The 23,643-nt window shown below is 28.1% G+C and overlaps 1 protein-coding gene across 1 annotated transcript in view; it reads right to left on the reverse strand.

Annotated features, from left to right (window-relative positions):
• Positions 1 to 23,643, reverse strand: part of Epac (Exchange protein directly activated by cAMP) — a 178,026-nt gene that overhangs the window by 70,363 nt on the left and 84,020 nt on the right. The window contains exon 2 of the mRNA XM_088261989.1: positions 6,586 to 6,741. The gene's annotated coding sequence lies outside the window, so the exon portion shown is untranslated. The remainder of the gene's footprint in view (positions 1 to 6,585; positions 6,742 to 23,643) is intronic.

A 23,643-nucleotide genomic window follows, 5' to 3' on the forward strand; every position in this document is an offset into this window, starting at 1 on the left:
AAGAGAATTTAGAAGTCTAGAGATATCTAGTATGAAATTTTTATTAATTTTAAATAAAGATGTCGCCGAAGCCAGGTTCTTCAGTAAGACACGACGCCTGCCTTCTTTTTTGACTGCTCCACATATTAGTCTTCCACTTTTAATAAATTTGCTCCACTATTACTATTATTACATCATCGTGTCGCGAAACATGTCTTGTCACATCTTCTTGCTTATAGTAGATTATCAATTATTTGGGTTATTGAATTTTTTGAGAGAATCCAATAAATTCGGAGTAGGACAAAATTGCTGAATTGAACATTCCAAATGCTGGAAATGCCATTACGCTTTTTTAAGAGAATTGAAAAAAGAATAAGTCGATTTTACGTTAAGTACTTATCTACACTCCTTACCCTTTAAATTCTTTTATTTGACTCTTGATCGCCAAATGACAATGAATTCTCGACATAAATAAGATTAGACCTTTAATTTATTTTTAAATAACTCTGATGGAAAATCAATTTACCTAATTTGCAGTTCAGTGTCGTGTCAGGGCATAAAAATAAATTAATCGCCTCAATTTCATAGTTTTTTTTATAGTCATTGATAAAATATTGGTTATTTCTTCACATTATAGAAACTTATAAAACAAATGGGACTGCATTGTGTCGGGGTGGGATTAAATTTAAATTAATGCAAGCAAAGAAGGAAAATTCATAAGAGAAAATGTAAAGAAATAAGAAAATAATTGAAACGGTGAAAAGGTTTTAATTTTAATTGAATTTTGTATTATAAAAAAATTAAATTATAATAAAAAGTTCAACCGAGGCTTACTGAGTCTATTTAAATTTTAAAATTGGATCATGGATAAACCATAAACCCCCACATGACCCCACCCCATAAAAACGTACTTTTAACTAAAAAAATAAATATTTGAAGTTTTATTTATGCGTGTGACTGAAAAAAAGAAAGTCAAACAAATTTATGAGGCAAATGTGGTTGGCAATAGGAGCAGAGGAAGACCGAATAATACTTGGCATGATCAAGTGATTCAAATACTTGAGACTATCAGGTCAGGAGTCGGAATAATCGTTGTGTATGTACAAGAAGGTTTATGAATGTGGAAGAGGCGAAGATTGTGTGCAAAGACAGATTGTAATAGCGTTCTGTTCTTTCTGCTTACAGTTATTTATAGTTTTTCGTCATAATTTTTTACAGTTTTCTATTGCATCGTAAGAAAAAAAATGTAATTTAAAAATGTTAGGGTAGTTTTTTTTTCTGTTAAATTTATTTTATTTTAAGAATAACACTTTGAAATATTAATGCTTTTTTGTATATGAAAATGTAGAATGAAATCTGCCATTTCATTATAAATATCATCCCTTTTCATCTCGGTAAAGACAATAAAATTTCCAGTTTTAACTCAATGACGGCTATGCACAGCGCAAGGTGGAATTTATAAGTACCTTTTGCGTTTTATTTTGCGGAAAAAATACGAAATTCACCCGTCCGTGAAATTTGATAGTGAAAGCAATAAATATGATGATATCGCATTCCTACGAAAAAACCCATCATTTTTATGATCAAGCACTCCTAATACGCAGAGAGAGAGAGAGAGAGAGAGGGAGAGAGAGAGACCGAACATGAAAATTGTCAATTTAGCGTTTCGCCCTAAAGTATTTTATTTTATTTTATTATTATTTTACTAAGCCAGCTGATAATCCAGATTTTATGAACAAGTATTTGGACACACTCAAAATGTTGTAAATAACGTCTTTACAAATTTGATAAATCGTACTTACACAAAATCCAGAGAGCGTCTGCATCCTTTAAAATGCTTTATGCACAATTATTTTACTTTGAGAGTAATAATATTATACATTAGTAAGAAATAAATGTACATAAGTATTATACATATAAGGAACTGATCAGAGGGTACTCGCGGAAATTCCCCACAGAAGCTCTAAAGCTTAGCAAAAAACAAATAAGGATCCAAACCAGGACCTTGACAGGACACTGCAGACTGAGGAAACACATGACAAAAATCTCACTTCATGACTCCCCAGTATGCGGATTTTGTATGGAGGATAACGAAACGCCAATCCACATTCTCTATAATTGTGACGCACTCGCTTACAAACAAAGTCACATCCTTGGAGGACCTCTACTGGACTCCGAGAAGGTGAAGCTTCTTCCACCAAGACAGGTCGTGAGTTACATGACTCATGTAGGTCTTCGCAGTGAGCTGTAATACAGAGGGAAGTCACAATAGACCTAATATGGTCGCAGTGATATAAGGGATGCAAGATCCCTTGACCCCAAAAAAAAGGATTCAACAAAAGTAAGAAATAAATAAAATAATAAGTTTAAAAGTGACTCGAGAAGTGTTTGAAGTTGGACACCCCACCGAGTGCTAGAAGATTTTTTTGTTGCATATTTTTTCTTTTGCTAACGATACAATTTATTTTGCTTTTCACTTCTTTATTTAATGGGCATATGAAAATAATGACGTTAAATAAATTGAGGAATGATGAATATTAAAAAAATAATCAGAAATGATAAACTATGATAGTTTTCTTTTAAACAAATCTTTGTTTTTTTTTCATAGTTATCGAAAGTATTCCAATTATTTTATTTTTCTTACTCCCATTTATACACAACATTTATTGAGAAATAAGGTTAAAAGCATATTTCATACAATAGAGAAAAAAATATTATTGATATTTTTTAGAAAAAAAAACCATTTTTAACGATTCTCTTCGCTAACAAGCGAACAAATTTAGGTATATAATGTTATTTTATGACTTCTAAGTATTCAAAGTTTTGTATTTACTGATATTTACATAAATATATATATATATATATATATATATATATATATATATATATATATATATATATATATATATATATATATATATATATATATATATATATATTAAATATATATATATATATATATATGTATATATATATATATATATATATATATATATATATATATATATATATATATATATATATATACACATACATAGATTTGAGACGTTTGTTGGCCAAAAATCGATGAGAAGTAGTTTAAATCAGGTCATCACTTGGTGTGGAATTATCCCATATGACACCCAGAGTAAACCACGACTTTACAGTAGTATTGCCCTTGACTCTAAACACAAATCAACAAGACTAGAGGCAGGATGTCCCCCATTGTATGACAATATCACGTAACAAATACATCGCGTGTACACTATGCGAAAGCTTTGTTCAAACAATAAGCCCTGGAGCTTAATCTCGTCGTGTGTATTATCACATGGCATTCAAAGCTCCATACCTTGAATTTATAACGGGGGTTCATAATGAAAGGGCATCCAAGATGATCCGATCCAGGAAATGATGACGAATTAATCCCCGTGGATGATACATTCTCACATTTCCTTTTAAAAATAAATATGATTTATATTTCATAAATAATGTTAAATGCTTAAAGGGTTCCGTTCATAACGAATAAAATAAACTGTATATAAAGGACCTTTTACATGTTAATTAGCGTAATAGACCCTCAGAAAATTACTTTCGGAAAGAATGTGTGCTTCTGTTCGTTATATAAATTATTTCAAATTAAGCAGCACTGAAAATATGGCTAATTTTTTTCTTACATAAATATATATGTTTAAATATATATATATAAATATATATATATATATATATATATATATATATATATATATATATATATATATATATATATATATATATATATATATATATATATATATATATATATATATATATATATATATATATATATATATATATATATATATATATATATATATATTTAAACATATACTATGAAGTATTTGACCCTCCTTGGAATCGAATTTGGGACCTCCAGCATGGTAGTCAAGTCATGTAATTCATGGTGTCTACTAACAAGATTACAAAGGCGGAAAAAATATTTATGACTCAGACACACATAGTTGAAATGTGATTTTCAAAAAAAATACTACCCTTCTATCTAGAACCGTTTAGTTTTGTTACGATTTTTCGTTATTAATAACCAGGTGAACCCGATCACGCGTTGCTGTGGCTTAGTCTAGTAAAGAAAGAGAATATATGTCTTACATTTCCAACATGTTTAATTTCACAATTCTAGTGACGCAACGAGAATACCAAAAATCTATAAAACAACAATGGAATCGAAAATAATGAAAATATCATAAGCAATGTTTAGTATTGCATGTGTTTGCATCAACAGATGGCGTCATCCTGGTCAATTTAAGTCTTCTCAATGTTCTTAAAAAATCACCAAGGTTTTTTATTCTTCCGTCTTAGGTATTATTTACTAATAATTATAAAACATTATCATCATTCGATTTTTCAAAACATCTTATTATTTGCATAGAACAAAATGTATTATATATCTAAAAGACCAAATTTCTAATGCGAATCTTATGAAATAATAAAATGGAAATCGTGGCGATTAAATTATTTCCAGTTATAATATATAACGTCAATATTTCTAACATTCGTCATGGGCTACGAAATTGAAAATGACACACTCTTTACAAGAAAATTTCCAACCCTGATTGAAAGGGTTGAAAAATACATTTTTATCGATCAGCGAGAGGTAACGAACGTGATATCTGAACAATGGCTGTGAAAAGAGGTTTCCGCAAAGATGCTTTTTTCCACTTGTTGCTTCCGCTTTTCGTGCGCGAAATTAAGCTAACTCCTATAAAACCATAAAGGGTGCTATATGTACAAAAGAGCTTTGGGCGATTTTCACATTTTTAGAAGCATAAATTTTCACACTAAAAAATTCAAACAATATAACTTCATTAGAAACATTTTTCTCTCTGTTATTAAAAAACAATTTATGAAACCTTTCACCAAAAGCTAAGCTGGCAGTGCATAACGGAGTCCTGGCATTATCAAAAACTGCTAAGAAGACGAAACGCGTCACGTATTAACATTTACATAAATAAATGTAGAATTCAATCGAACAAACCGTGTTTTATTTTGGATATAAAACCCAACAATTCAATATGGAATTCTACCAACTGTCTGCAGTTACAATATATATATATATATATATATATATATATATATATATATATATATATATATATATATATATATATATATATATATATATATATATATATGTAAATATATATATATATATATATATATATATATATATATATATATATATATATATATATATATATATATATATATATATATATATATATATATATATATATATATATATATATATATATATATATATATATATATATATATATATATATATATATATATATATATATATATATATATATATATATATATATATATATATATATATATATATATATATATATATATATATATATATATATATATATATATATATATATATATATATATATATATATATATATATATATATATATATATATATATATATATATATATATATATATATATATATATATATATATATATATATCGAAGTGAAGTATGGGGTTGGCAAAAAAAGGATAAAATTAAACTGAATGCAGTCAAAATGCGATCTCTTCGATAAATGTGCGGTAAAACGATATATGGTAGATGTTAGTATGGTGATATAAGGACAGAATGCAAGGCGTAATCGATACAATTAAGAATAGTGTGTTGAGATGGTTGGGGAATGTGAATCGAATGAGTGAAGAAAAAATGGTAAAACAAATTAACAAGGTGATTTTAGTAGGAAATAAAGAACGAAGAAAACTTGAAATTGTCAAGTACTTAGTGATAATGAATTTCAGTGCAAGTTTTGGGTCTTGGAGATTTTGGGATAAATTTAAGTGATAACTTGTTTTATCGTTTTTTTTTTAAATGAATGAGTGAGAAAAGAATATTCAAACAAATTTATGAGGCGAATGTGGTTGGTAATCGAAGCAGAGGAATACCGACAAAAAGTTGATGGCATGATCAGGTACTTCAAATACTTGAAAGTGTTCAGGTCAGGAGTCAGAACGATCGGTGGGTTATTATCAGGACTTGCATGAATGCGGAAGAGGCGACGATTGTTTGCAAAGACAGATTGGTCTAGCGTTCTATTCTCTCTGCCTACTCTTGCTCGGACGTCATAGTAAGTTAAATAGTTAGTTTTCATGTTTAAATATATGTATTTATATAAATATATATATGAGAATATATGTGTTTGTTGATTTTATGTATTAAATGGAGTTCTACACATAAAAACGCCAAATCTATAAATAAATTATGTTGAGGCAAAGATTGTCAGCAAAGACAGATTGGTGTGGCGTTCTAGCTATTTATTATTATTATTTTTAATTACCTAACGTCCAAGTGACTCTGAAATCTAGCTACGGCTTATGCAACACCGCTTATCATGACCCTACTCAGGCTTCAACTTTTTAAGTTTCATAGCCTATGCCTACTCGTAAGTGAATTTACTCTTCATGTTTAAAGTTACTATAATTTCATGTAAATTATGAGTGAAAATTCTGGGCAAAAACACTCGCTCGTTCTAGCTATTCACTAGTAGGTTATCATATTTAAAAAAAAATTATCTTTAACAATGAAAATAAATACCTCCCATACGAGGCGGAAGTCGTGATGCTGCACCCTGAGCAGCTCGCAGGCCGACCGCGTGACAACAGTGGCGGCGCGGGGCAGGCCGCCCGCCGGCTCGCCGAAGGTGGCGCCCACTCCGAGGGTCAGCGGCGCGCTGGCAGTTCCACCGCTACCCTGGAAAACCAAAGGGACATATTTCAAACAATCATTGAAACCATTAAGAATTCCAGTAGTGATCACGTCTTTAAAAACAGTGTCCTTCGATGGTTGCTTCGCATTGGAAGGGACAAGGTAGAAAGTTTAAAGTCCAGGTGTAATTATTTTATTGTAAAACCTTTATACTGTTAATTATTATTGTATCTCTTGTATGTAAAGAATATAAACTAATAATTTTAAAAAAACAATCAAATAATAATGAACTAATTTTTTAAAGTAAAAAGCTTAAAGTGAGTTCCGGTGCCTTTTTTGTTTTAAAAAAATCCCTGAATGTATGTAATAAATCGAAAAAAATTCAAACATACGTATTGGTTTCAAACTTGACAAAAAGTATTTTCATAAAAATACATATCAAAAAATATTTTTATGTAAGTATACATGTAAATATATATATATATATATATATATATATATATATATATATATATATATATATATATATATATATATATATATATATATATATATATATATATATATATATATATATATATATATATATATATAATTTTATTTTTTTATTATTTTTTTTTAAAAAGGAAAATATTTGTGTTTTTATTATATTTCAATTTCATACTATTTCTGTAAGCCTAAGCGGCTCATTATTAGAAATAGGTATCTAATTGCGGTAGAGTGGTATCGAACCGAGAAACTCTGACTTAAGAGTCCGCGACACTAACCACTGGACCACAACCCGACTCATAAATTGAAGTTTTGTTTTTATTTATTAAGGGTTTTGAAGTTCACCAAAAGAGGTAAAAGTGTATATAACAGCAGTAAACGATGATAAATTGGTTCGCATTTCTTACGTCAGATTTTAAGCAGTTACTGCCAAACAATTCGCGGTAAGGTAAATATCAGACAACTTTGTAAGACCGTCACAATATACGGACTTGTAAGTAAGGTCTCTTAGCTGCGAAGTTTTGAAGTGTCTAAGTTAATGGAGCCCTAAAATTTATAACGGGGTATATTATAATTTAATGTTTTTAAAGAAGAAAAAGAAATTGAGCGGTAGCTTTTTATTTGTTGCCAGGTGGAGTTAACGGTATTAATTAGTAATTTTCAGTGTAACATTTTAAATATATGTTATGTATAACCACAGACTGCTAAGATCAGTATACATACAACATAATACCACGGAATAGATTATTATATTGATATTATAACCTCCTGCCTCTGTGGTGTAATAATGGTGTAGGCGTGTTTAGCTACCATGCCGGATTCGATTCTTTAAAAAATTCGAATGTAAGACGTGTTACCTCTCCGGCGGTCTGCCATTGATTGAAACGTATCATTGTATCCCCTTAAAGGTATCAAAACTGAAACGGAATATCTTTATCTTTTAATATGAACTAATGTTTTGAAGAAGACGGAAGTCTAAGCATCGCAGGGCTTACTACATTCCATTTGGCTGGCTTAAGTTAACACTTTTGATACTTGTGTAACGTTCACCATTATTCAATTCTTTATATATATATATATATATATATATATATATATATATATATATATATATATATATATATATATATATATATAATATATATATATATATAATATATATATATATATATATATATATATATATATATATATATATATATAATATATATATATATATATATATATATATATATATATATATATATATATATATATATATACACATATATATATATATATATATATTTATATATATATATATATATATATATATATATATATATATATATATATATATATATATATATATACATATATATATATATATATATATATTTATATATATATATATATATATATATATATATATATATATATATATATATATATATATATATATATATATTTATATATATATATATATATATATATATATATATATATATATATATATATATATATTTATATATATATATATATATATATATATATATATATATATATATATATATATATATATTTATATATATATATATATATATATATATATATATATATATATATATATATATATATATATATATATAATATATATATATATATATATATATATATATATATATATATATATATATATATATATATATATATATATATATATATATATATATATATATATATATATATATATATATATATATATATATATATATATATATATATATATATATATATATATATATATATATATATATATATATATATATATATATATATATATATATATATATATATATATATATATATATATATATATATATATATATATATATATATATATATATATATATATATATATATATATATATATATATATTATATATATATATATATATATATATATATATATATATATATATATATATATATATATATAGACCGAGAAAACTTGCACGATCAAGTATGCCAAATACTTGAATGTGGTCAGGTTGGGAGTCGAAACAATCGGCGGGTACGTATGAGGAGATGCATGAACGTGGAACGTGGAACGTTTGCAAGGACAGAGTGGTGTGGCGTTCTATTATCTCTGCCTACCCCTGCGGGGATGCGGCGTGATGGTTAGTTAGTTAGTTAGTTAGTTTATATTAATTTTGTAAACCAATGTTTATTAATTACAAGTAAGAAGGGATGATAAGCTTACTCTAGGAAAATTCTTCAAAAGTTGTTTTAATACGTAAGCTTAGATCGAATCAGTATCCCTGAATATAATAAGTCTACACAAGCCGTTATGGCTAACGGACTGAATGAAGTGTTTAAAGCTGCCGAATAAACTTTGAAGACAGAATTTTTACGGTTGGAAAATTTTCGTTTGTATTCAATCACAATGTACAATGTAGTCATTTATACAATCTGGGGTTGTTTCATACTAAATTTATACACGTAAATGAAACGTGCAAATGGGTTTGAAAATTTGTTGAACCGTAAAATAGGAAAGTATACAAAAGTCATGCACCCAATTAGGTAATTGAGCTTAAATATTATTTGCCATAACTTTAACTAGAAAACTACATAATTGTAGTTTTCTAGAAATCCAAGCATACACTGAATACGGTAAATAAATTTTAAATATGGTTATTTTCAAATATTATTTAACAAATTTTTTTCTAGAAAACAACAAAATTGTAGTGTTCTAGAAATCTAGACATGCGCCCAATTAAGTAACTAAATTTTGAAAATGATTTGTTTAAAATATTTTTTCACATCATTTTGTTTGATAAAACTATTTAATGGTCGGTTATAATAAACTTTAAAATATAAAATAATTTTGTTTTAACCACTTTTTATTGGTACACTTTTTCCAACTGGTTTCTTGTCGAAACCGGTTGGAAAAAGTTTACCAATAAAAAGTGGTTTAAACAAAGTTATTTTATTTCATAAAGTCAATAAAATGTGCCACAAACTCTTCATCTGCAAAAAACATCCAAGAGGTTATAGTAAATTTTAGCTAAGCAAATTCAAATAAAAATAAGCTTAATAAAAAGGTTATTTTTTCGCACCAATAGATGTCTCTAGTGAAGTTCTAGTATTCAAGAACAGTGTTTCTAAATTGGTTCATATATATATAGAACTTCAAAGAATTTAAGTAGTGGGGTTGTCGATAATGGGTAGAATTGGTGAATGTTACACCTGTGTAGAGCGATCACTTAAACCAGCCATGACGATCGTCAGCCCGGTAAATGCCCAGGCTTCCATATTATTTCTCATCTTTGATGAGATGTAAATAAAATAGAAACACAACAATTGACAAACATAAATTCAAAGAACCAACATTAATAATTATTTCTCCGCCCTTTTCTCTCCCAATGGTGTATAGGGCATCGCAAAGCATATATGATATGTAAAAGTCAAAGTAAGTGATCGATTATATACGCAGGTTAGGTGATCAATCGTGAACTATCGATTTTCAGATATGTAAGTGGAATAATATTTGATAGAAAAAGTAAAGAGAAGAACAGTTAGATGTTTGAAGATATTTACCGCGTGGATAAGATGTTATGTTAATGATGTTATGATGTTTGATATATGATGTTATGATATGAAATCTGTAATACAGGGTGTTTTTTTACAGGTATGCAAATTCAATTTTCCCGCATTAAATTGATGGTGCCACCCGCCGTGTGGCATGTTGCGTCATATTGTTGAAACCACAGCACTGTCACATCAATGACATTCAACTGAGGTACGAAGAAGTCAGTACTCATGCTTCTGTAGCGCTCTCCATTGACCGTAATATTCTGGTCGGCATCGTCTTAAAAAAAATATGGGCAAATGATTCCTTCTGTCCATAAAGCACACTTATCAGTGACTTTTAATGGATGTGAGGGCGTCTCGATACAGGCTTCTTGATTTTCTCCACTCCAAATTCGGCAAATCTGCTTATTGACATAGAATTTATTGAATTTTAAAATTTTAAAATTAAATTAAATTTATTAAATTTTTTGCACAAAAATGTGCCTAATTAACAACATTTTGAGTTGAAAAAAATGATTAAGTTAAATATTGCTTTCGGCCCATTCACTGGAGGTACCGGGTTCGATTCTAAGGGCGTCAGAACAAAATTGATTTTTCACTATTTTATTTATTTAATATCACTCTGGACTGGTAACTTAAATGCAGGACTAATCACCTTGCTTTCCGCGTAATTAGCAATCTGTATAACACTGAATCGATAAGATGCAGTGTCCTATGCACCATTGGATACACTGAGCCAGAAGTAAAAAATAACAATTAAAGAAGAACAAAAACACAGCTCAATTTTTTTTCATTAATTGATTTAGCAGTCACGATGTGGTAAAATTTTCCATATTTAATTTAAGTCTTTCTTAGTAAATACCACATAAAATCTATGATAAAAACCACATAAAACAAGTGTTTCGATGGATTCCGCATAATTATTAAACACCGTATGTGAGGCTTAGTCTAAATTTTTGAGTTGTGTCTTTGAGACGTTGAAGGTTGTGAAGGGGAAGGGGGGGGGGGGTAGGAGCTGTTCTTTATAAAAAAAAAGTGATTTTTTATTTGAAATCAATTTAATTGTGCCAGACCAAATTTCAGTCATTTCATAAAATAATATAACTTTTTTACTTACAAAAATTAAAAAAAAAACAAAGAAAAATGGCCAATTTCAATATTTGTTTTGTAATTCAAGAACGACTTACATTTATTATCGAGTTCCCAAAGAGATTTCTTAACGTTTTAAGCATTTCAAATCAGATTGTGATAAAAATTCAACACAATTAATGATAATTAAAATTTTAAAACGTGTTTTCATTTGACAGAGAATTGGATGGTAAACAAGTTGCTTTTGGTTTCCAATTTTAAAATGATAATCAATATCTCACCATAAGTACCTACTCGTATAGGCACATTATTTATCTGATATTTAAAATAATGCATTTTGCAAGCTTCGTTAATTTGCGTTGAAACAATTTTAGCTGATGAATCCGAAGCCAAAAGCGTGACCAATAATAAAATATTAACCAGAACTCATTATTTATTCCGCTTAAACGTTTATTCAATTTATCTCTCGTATTATTATTCGATAACGTGTCATAAAAATAAATTTCAAATGCATTATATCATTTTTCATAATGGAAATTATAATATCACAATCAAAATTTTCAAAATAATGCAATATAAATGTGCAAAATATTAACCTTATACAAGTGTATAAAGTGATAACTCAAGGTAGCCAAACGCCATGTTGTAAGTCCTAGAATGCTCGGACTTATTTATTTTTTTTCATACTAATATAAGAATTTCTGCTTAATAAAAAGCTTCTTTACATCTCACCAATAGATCGGCTGTCCAAACTTAAAACACAGTAAGGGACATTTTTTTTGTAGTACATTTTTTTCCAATTTTGGACTAAGTAGATTCTACTTAGTACAAAAATACAAAAAAAAAATACTATAAATAAAATGTCCCTTACTGTGTTTTAAATTTGGAGAGCCGAGATGTCTCTAGTGAAGTTCTATTGATTCAAGAACAAGGTTTCTAAATTGGTTCATATATATAGAACTTCCAAGAATTTGAGTAGTGTGGTTGTCAATAATCGGTAAAATTTGTGAATGTTACACGTGTGTAAAGTGATCACTTAAACCAGCCTATGACGGTCGTCAACCCCGTAAATGCCTAGACATTCATATTCATCTTCATCTTTGATGAGATGTCAAAAAATAATATGAAAATGACTCCTGTAATTGGAGATAATCCAGATTTTGTGAACAAGTATTTGGACACACTCAAAATGTTATAATTTAAGTATTGAGTTAATTCTTACAAGTATTAAGTTATTATATAAGTTAAAATTGCTTTTAACATACAAATAATGTCAACTTTATAACGTAATGCTGAAATATTATATTATTTTTTAAATCTCATCAAAGATGAAGAAGAATATGGAAGTCTGGGTATTTACGGGGCTGATGACCGTCATAGGCTGGTTTAAGAGATCACTTTACACACGTGTAATATTCACCAATTTTACCCATTATTGACAACCACACTACTCAAATTCTTGGAAGTTCTATATATATGAACCAATTTAGAAACCTTATTCTTGAATCACTAGAACTTCACTAGAGACATCTATTGGTGAGATGTAAAGAAGCTTTTTACTAAGCAGAAACTCTTATATTAGTATGTGAGGTCCAAATCCTGGATTATAATCACACACATGAGAAACGCCAGAAAATACCATTTTCATTAAGCATATAATTTGACCAGATAATTTATTTACAACATTTTGAGTGTGTCCAAATACTTGTTCACAAAATCTGGATTATCTCCAATTACAGGAGTTATTTTCATATTATTTTTTGAAGCCAGCCCCGTTAATACCCAGACTTCCATATTCTTCTTCATCTTTGATGAGATTTAAAAATAATATAAAAATGACTCCTGTAATCGGAGATAATCCAGATTTTGTGAACAAGTATTTGGACACACTCAAAATGATGAAATATTATATTTAAGGTGTATTTTATGCTTACATTTTTTCAGTAAGTTATTTTTTTTAAATATTCTTTCATCATCACGCAGCGAATACTTTTAAACTCATGCATGGATTTGAAGATTTGTAACAAAATTATTAATTACCAAAATACACGTATGAGTTATGTCAGGGAGCGAGCGGTAGATTATCGCCTTGAATATAATACATTATTCAGTTCAAAACTTCGCTACACGAATTTGAAGCTTTGCAGCTTGCTACGAAATAAGGGTGAGTTGTGAGGGAAGAGGGAAGCAGGTAAAAGTTGATGTTGAGGAAGGATGTTAGCGAGAAGAATATGGGAGATTGCCCCGGGGAAAGGAGTCTGTTATTCTATACAAGTAACGAGTAGCGCGAACTAATAACTAAGCTTACTAACTTGCTCAATCCCCTGACTACGGATTTATTCAGCTGAACTGAAACGCAAACGGAAGTACTACTAGTACCAAATCTGGAGTATTCCGTTATTCCTACTAACGAGGCTAAGATGAACATTATTTATCACCCATTTTCGAGAAGAAATCACAATTCTGATTTGGAATGAGTATGCGATTTCTAAAAGTATGCTGTAAAAAAGTATAATATAACTTTGAAAAACTACTACTACTACTACTACTACTACCATCACGCCGTTTCCCCACAGGGGTAGAAAGAGAGAATGGAACGCCACACTCTTCTGTCCTGATATACACTCCTCGTCTCCTTCACATCCATACATCTAGTCATACATGCCCTCCGATTACGCAGACTTTTGACACCGCCAGATTTTAGGTTCAATTGATCTGATCGTGCCAAGTCTTTTTCGGTCGTCCTCGTTCTGTTTTCCCTCTCACATTCGCCGCATATATTTTCTTAGTCGTTCTCTCGTCATCCATTCGCTCCACATGTCCATACCACCGCAAAGAACTCTTCCTAATCTTTTCAATTATTCCTCGTTCAGCCTTACATTCCTTTCTTATATCTTCGTTTTTAAGTCTGTCATACAATGATTTTCCACACATTCGTCTGAGGGAGCGCATTTCAACAGCGTTCACTCTGCTTTCATCCTTCCTTTGTCTTTAAATAAACTTTATTTATTTATTTGATGATAACTTATTTTTTTCCGTTGGGCATTATTATAGGGTCGTAATAAAAGAGAAGTAGTCATTTTCATTCCTTAAAACTTATTTCTGATAAAGAAAAATAACGGCCACCTTTCAAAGTACATTTTATACGAGTATTTCAGCCAGTAAATAAAACAAATTGAAAACTTGCAAAGCATAGACCCGCAAAAAATAAAACCAGAAAGTTTTGGCTTTAGTTTCAAATACGAATTTCAGTCGTTTGTTTTATGTTTCATTTATTCGACATATTTGAGTTGATATTTAATTTGACAATGACGAACGGAAAGTAACTTTGCCAAATAACGTATTAAGAACAATTTAATACGTTATTTGCTAAAAACAAACGTATCCAATTTATCAAAGTTTTTCTTTTGTGTGTGAGAAAAATTGTGAATAATGTATTATAAACAAAGATCTGATCTTTTTCGGTTGTCCTCGTTTTGGTTCCCTGTTCAAATTCACCCAATATTATTTCGATATCATTCTCTCATTATTCATTCGCTTCACATGTCCATACCGCCTTGAGGAACTTATCCTTATCATTTCAATATCACTAGTACAGCTTTGCATTTCTTTTTAATATATTCGTTTTTAATTTTATCATACAACGATTTTCTACACATTCATCAGAGGGAACACATTTCAACAGCGTTCACTTTGCTTTCTTTCTTCTTTTGCCATTTCCACATTTCTCTCTCATACATCAGTGTTAAATTGTATATATTATAAATACAAAAATACTACGGTTTTTCCTCGTTAAGGGCTAGTTTTCGTTAAATAGCAACTTAATTTACTTTAAATCTACGTAAAATAGACGTTATAATTTTCTTTAAGACACCGTTTTTGTGTTGAAAAAATAAGTTACGTTATAAATATGTATGTGGTTTTGAAAAAAAGAGTTTTTGAAAGGTAAAAATTTAAAAAATATTTACTTATATTTTTCAATACAAATTCTAAAAACAAAAACAATATTTAGGTTTCCAAAAAAAAAGTGAGTGACCTGACGTCCGGTTCTGTGAAGTGAAATTGCCGGAAGCTGACTGAATTGTATTATTACGAGTATGGCTTTAAATCACAGTTTGAATATTACAATCTTGACATTATCAGTTAGTTGGTAAATATTGCTTCAAAATACGTCATTAAAAGACAGCTAAGTTAAGGATAATGAATGGCTCACGGGACAGGACAAGAACGAGACCTTAATGGGATTTCCTATCTTCCGTGATGAAAAGAACAAAAAAATAATCCATTAAATTATTCCTCGTCCTTTTCGCCGTATTTCGGACAGTTTCTTTGTTTTCGACGTGTTTTATTCCATTAGATCTTGGTATACAAAAGTTTTTGTATTGCGAAGAGACATTGGCTATTATTTTATGAACACTGTGACGCAAAATTAATTACCCTATCAAATGGCGTCGCATGTCAATCACATTTGACATTGGTGAACTAGATAGCTGCAGTATACAGATTTAAAGTGGCGCAAAATTAACCACACAATTTTATTCTTGAATCGCTTTTTTTATTACATATTAAAAAAAATGAGTAATTTAATTCTTTATTACGACCTTAACATTTTTTTATTTTAAGTTGAAAATATGATACCCTTCAGGTGACTACCGCCAGTATTGATACACATTTGTGCTTGTTTTATTAATTTGTTTGTATAATGCTACTTTCTTTATTACAAATGTCAAATATGATTGACGTACAACGCCATTTGCAGAAAATAAAGAATCTTCGAATAGAGTGATTAATTTTGCACCACCCTGTATATTCATGTTTTTATTTATTTATTTTTCAAACAACATATAATCAAAATGTTTTCTTCGTGAACAAATTTAGGTAAAAATGTGATAGAGTTTTATATTGGGTAAACACGATCCGAAGACTAAAATATAATATTTCTCACTGAATCCATCTCTTGTATATGGGAATCACTGCTAGCTTCAATCAGCGGGCGATATACGAGTACCTTTATCTTTTAAATTGTATTTTTTGTTATATTTGTGAATCATTAAGAAAATTAAAACATAATCATGAAACTAAAAAATATGTTTACCGGTTACATTCTAATTATAAAATCATTAATAAAAACAAAGATTGGTTTTATACATTAGTCGCAATATTTTGAGTGTGTCCAAATCTTTGATCACAAATTTTCGGTTTGTCTGTACTAAAGAGTTATTTGAATGCAGATTTCTGGAGAAGATGTCTGGGTATTTACACGGCTGAAAACGTGGTCATGGGTTGATTTAAGTGATCACTTTAAGTGATCACAATGATTGACAATCACACTACTCAAATGATTGAAGTTATATTTATGATATTATTGAAAACATCTTGTACATGCTGCTTCTTAGTCACCATCGACGGTTTAATTTTTTTTAATGAAGTATATGTAAGATTCATCCCAAATTATTTTAACATATTAGAAACAGATTAAAATTATTATTTTTGACATCTCATTAAAGACGAAGAAGAATATGGAAGTCTGTACAGTTACGACCGTTATAGGCTGGTTTAAGTGATCACTTTACACACGTGTAACATTCACCAATTCTACTCGTATTCCATAAGTATTTGGACACACTCAAAATGTTGTTAGTAGATAAAATTAATTACATATATCTAACTAAAAGGATCTAGGATGATGTGTAGTTATAACAAAAAAATGTAGTCCTTAAGTAAGAGATGTGGATTATTTTTAATATACAATATATACATAAATATATATATATATATATATATATATATATATATATATATATATATATATATATATAAATATATATATATATATATATATATATATATATATATATATATATATATATATATATATATATATATATATATATATATATATATATATTATATATATATATATATATATATATATATATATATATATATATATATATATATATATATATATATATATATATATATATATAAATATATATATATATATATATAATATAATATAAAAGAAGCTAAACTGGCAGTACACAAAGTACACAATGGAGTTCTGGTTCCAACCCTTATGTATGGAAGCGAAGCATGGAGTTGGCAAAAGAAGGATGAAAGCAGACTGAATGCAGTCGAAATGCGATCCCTCAGACGAATGTGTGGCAAAACGATGTTTGATAGATGTTCGAATGATGAAATAAGAAAAGAATGTAAGGCTGAGATAAGCATTATCGATAAAATTAAGAAAGGTGTGTTGAGATGGTTTGGACATGTGGAGCGTATGAAAGCGGCCGGGTCAGGAGTCGTAATAATCGTCGGGTATGTATGAGGAGATGCATGAATGTAGAAGAGGCAAAGAATGTTTGCAAAGACAGAGTGGTGTAGCGTTCGATTCTCTCTGCCTACCCCTGCGGGGAAGCGGCGTGATGGTTAGTTATTTAGTTTATATATATATATATATATATATATATATATATATATATATATATATATATATATATATATATATATATATATATATATATATATATATATATATATATATATATATATATATATATATATATATATATATATATATATATATATATATATATATATATATATATATATATATATATATATATATATATATATATATATATATATATATATATATATATACACTATACTAATATTGACATTTTCCTAAAAAAAAAGAAAAATCTTTCTCACATTTCGCAAATGTTTCTGATATTGAATCATGACTTGAATCACTTATCCATCCCTCACCCTGGGGCTAAGGTAATGGTTTTTATGTATCCGTTATAAAAAAAGGTTCTTAAGAAAAAAAACGAAGACCACGAGAAAAGAGCCAAAAGTCGTCATTTCCTACAAAAGGTCTCTATTTTATTGTGTATTTTAGTGTTTCTTATACATTACAGAAGTGCTTTATATCACAATTTTCCTTCTAAAATAATGGCTTTAATTAACCATAATAATTCAAGAAACTAAAGATATTATTTTTAGGAAAACAGAAAAATAAGATAAATATAAATAGCTTAACAAAATATATTTTTTAAGATTTTTTCATAAGACGGCTTTTTTTTATTAAACATAGGTAGTAAATTATTATGACGTGGGTTCGAACGCAGAAACTTTGACTCAGAGACCGCGACACTAAACATGGGATGACAATCCGACCAAGATCAAACATTTGTCTTTTTTTCTTCAAATTTGTTCCAAATAGTAGGAGCGTACTATTTTTTTTCTTTTAATAAACTGATATTTGATTCTCTTTATCAAGATTGCCTCTTTTACAAGGCATCAGGTTTCCGCCGCCCAGGACGTCCACTGCTGATAATAAGTCGGCAGTTCTCTTCTAAACTTCGGGACGCGGACTTGACTTGGGAGGATGCAAGGGAGCTGGAATCTGACAGAAGAGTCTAGAAGCAGTGTGTGGATTCCATATGCTGCACATGGTGAGCAGATATGGCTTTTATCACAAAACTTATGCCAGTTATTGTGAAATTTATTATAAACATTCTATAACATTATTTAATAAAGGTTTGTTCATGTATTGACTTTATTTAATTTTCATCAAGCTCACTTAAATAGACAGGTGCTTTGTCTTGTGCTGAAATTTAGTTTTAACTAAAAATAAGAATTTTTTTAACGTTGAGCTACTAAACCAACATTGTAAGACAGAGAAATTCTAATAGCTCTATAACAAGTTGTCATATACATCATTTTGTCCCATGTCAAATTATCAATAGTGCTGAAAAAAACTTTCCTTTGAAACCTGTGAAAGGGACTAATACAACGTTCAAAGTTCCTTTGTTTTTCTTCATTTTTTGTTCTTTGTATTTGACTGAAATTTTCATCAATTTTCTGGAATCCACAGCTCGGAATTTTTGTTGAAGCATGCCGTCAAAAGAAAATGTTTTTTTTTATACAGGCAACCAAAAATTTATCCTTTTAAAGTATACTTATAAACCAAGTACTTTGTATAGGTAAGTGTATTTGTTAGAAATCAATTATTTATTTAAACTATGTATATGTAATAATTTGAAATATCTATCATATCAAATATCTATATCAATCTTTAAAACAAAGTTGTAAAAGATTTATAGTATTAATTATAAGTTTTTGGCAATTTTGTATTAAAGAAATAAAAATGCACTTAATGATCTTTAAACTGTGTACATAATTAGCAAGGTAAATAATAAATGTCACTCCCATCTAAAAAAACTCAATTACGAGTATATATTAATCAGTACAAGGGCATATTATTCAAGTATTTTTTAAAATTCAAAATCAGTTAAACGCTTTGAAAGACTATCTGTTTTTTGTTATTAAATTATCAATTATTAATATTGATGTAGTTTCACGTGTGACAAAATAAGTAAATTGATAAAAAAATTACTTATAAATTTCGTATTTCTTCCCCAAACGTTACTACGTAATCAAATGATACTTGATATACAAAATATTTGGTATCAAAAAATTTATTATCAAAAAAACCAAAATAAACAAATAATTTTTGTTGGCATCAATAATTTTATTATAAGCTTTTAAAAAATAATATTCTACAAAACTTAATGTTTTCATTTAAAAACTGATCTATAAAATATTATTTTATGTGTTACCTATTTCATATACGACAATAAAAAAAATAAGAAGAAAGAATGGACGACTAATCCATCCATTTGTAGAAAAATCTTTATGATTATTATTTATGAATAACCATTTTTTAAACATTGTGTTTTAGTGAATTCTTTTTGAGTTAATCTAAGCCCTATAAAAATATTAACCAAAATAAAGGTTTTTCATTACTTTTTAAAAAAAAGGACATATACATTAATACTTTATCTTTAATCATGCTTAACACAAAAAAATTCAAACGAAAAACCGCATCCTTTTGATTGAATGAAATATGCTTCATATTAAAATCGCTCTTATATCAAATAATCTGATTTAAAAAAAAGTATCAATGAACACGACCACAATTTAAAGTACACGCCAAATTATACCATTCAATTAACATATTATGTTTCAATCCTAAAAATCTCGTTAAATATTTGCAATACCTCAAAATTCCAATATAATTTTGTAAAATTAAAATAATTTTTGAATGAAATTAATTTATTCACAATATTTCGAGTGTGTCCATTTTTTTCATGAATTCTGGATAGTCTCCACTTAAGAGTTAACATGTATAAAGATTTTTGTTGATATCTCAACATGTATGAAGAAGAATTCAGAAGTCTGGGGATTTACAAGGCTTATGAATTGCCAAAAGCTAGTTCAACTGATCGCTTTACACACATGTAATATTCACCAACAACTAGACTTACTCTTATTTCATCAGTTTCAGTTTAAGTATAAAGATAATTTTTGAAATTTGAGTAGTGTCATTGTCAATCTGGGTTAAGTGAAGAATGTTACACATGCTTACAGTGAACACTTAAACCAGCTAATGACAGGTCGTAAATGCCCAAACTTCCATATTCTTTCATTAATTGATTCGGCAGTCACTTTGTGGTAAAATCTATCCATTTTTAATGTAAGTTTTACTTGGTAAACACCACTATTTATTAAAATCTATTGTGATACGTGTTTCGATGTATTCCGCATCATACGGTGTTTGAAAATGAAGCGAAATGCATCAAAAAACGTGTCGCAATAGATTTTAAGAAATAGTGGTATTTACTAAGTAAAACTTAAATTAAAAAATCCAAATTCATCATTTTATTTTTTGAGAGAGCAATAAAAAATCTTGAATCCATTTGGTTTATTTTATGTTATTACAAATTGATTTCTTGGAAAATTGAACAAAGTTAATATTTAATCAAAATAACGCTGTTCATTTAAGCTCTAAAAGATTATATCACTTTAAAGAGAAAGAGGTTTATTTTATCTTTGGAAGTGCAAAATAAACAACAAGGGTGGATTTCTTTGTAATCTTTTCGCCATTGATTCTAATGAGACAAGCCAGACGAACTAATACAATGACCGAGTGTCAGAGGCTTAAGAGACTTAAGATTGAAGCTTTTGTTTATCTATAGAACTTGTGTTTTTATAAGTAAATCTTGATTTATACAAAACCAAACAAACTTGTAATTCTTATTGAAAAAAACTTGCCAAAATCATTTAAAAAGTCAAATTAATGATAGAAATTTTAATTTAAACAAATGAATTTTTAACACTCTCCTTATCATTCACAGTTCACTCGGTGTGTTTCACACTTTAAAGTGAACGAAAAGAGAGTGTTATATTACCGTACCACAAAGTTAACAATGCTTATATTATAGGATAGAAAATATAAAATTGATTTCTGATTATAAAACAAGGAATTACCCTCAGAGTCTATATATTTCAGAGACTTATCTGCAAGTTAAATAGTTCGATTTTAAAAAATTGTGGTATTTACCAAGGAGAACTTTTATAAATATACTGTATTTAGAATTTGTTTATCGAATCATTTGATGACTAGCGAATTAATTTCTAAAATTCTTAATGATAATTTTAGATCAGATAAGATTTAAGCAAATAACGTCATATTAATAATTTGAGATAAAAAAGATAAAAAGTTTTATAAATGAGACTATGTACAGATTATGGTTATCGAATGATTTAGTGATTACCGAATCAATTAATAAAATTCTTAATGATAATTTAAGATTAGATAAGATTAAAGCAAATTACATCATATTGATATTTTGAGACAATATAAAAAGATAAAAGTTCATTCAGGTACGAAAACGGATGTTTTGGTTTTTGTCGATGCATTCCCATCCATTCATTATCTATGTATGTTATTATCGATAAAATGTTATCTGTGTGCGTTAAAAATAAAATATAGGTCAATAACACCTCTATGAATCATCGTTATGGATTAAAATTTTTGTTATGACATAATTTAAGTGATAATTTTTTTTGTTGATATATTCAAATCTATTTCACATCAGTAATTTATAAGTATTGTTTTTTTTAAATACATTAAATATTTATATTATCCACTGACACTTCGTGATGGAATTGCATTTTTAATATATCATCAGACTGGTGATGTCGGTAACGACGAAACCCGGTCGCTGGTCAAATAAAAATAAAGTGGAAAAGCTAAAAATATTGGTTTTAATCTAATAATATATTACATTAAATATTGTTTTTTAAATTGATTTCATATGATAAGTTATTGAGTTGCAATATTGATTTCTTTAAAAAAAAGCTTTTAAACAAAATTGATTTTTTTTCAAATCCGATATTGGCTAAATTATATTAAAATAACTTAAAAATTCGTGATTTGAAATTCAATTTCTGCTTTATTACTATGACCAAAGAGCGGAACAAATCAATATTTAAAACCGCCCTTTATTTTTGTTAACTTGTCTTTAATGTAAAGCCTTAAAGCCTTCATTCGGAAACCTTATTTAAGTCATCGCGGTAAAGGAGTTTTTGGTCGGATAAAAGCTTTTAAATATGAAGTAAATTTGAAATGGGAAAAATGTAACTGACTAAACCTCGATCAGTATTAATTTAAAATTCAGCGGAGAAAGTTTCTTTGTACTTGAATGGATATTTATCTTTTACTTAAATATGTAAAATAATCAAATGTAAATTTTCAACACACGAATCCACAAAATCATTAGTCCAAGAGCTTACTGTCTTAGTAATATTGAATTTTAGTCATAGTTTTGGTTATTGGAGACTTATGAACTAGTTTGGATATTCACTTGTTTTTTCTTGTTTCTTCATATGAATGCACAGACAAAAAAAATATGAGTAGTTTGGAATAGGAGCAGGGGA

The sequence above is a fragment of the Brachycentrus maculatus genome, unplaced genomic scaffold (genome assembly GCF_059751285.1).
Source record: "Brachycentrus maculatus isolate JH-2025_06_01 unplaced genomic scaffold, ASM5975128v1 h1tg000172l, whole genome shotgun sequence".
Taxonomy (NCBI): domain Eukaryota; kingdom Metazoa; phylum Arthropoda; class Insecta; order Trichoptera; family Brachycentridae; genus Brachycentrus; species Brachycentrus maculatus.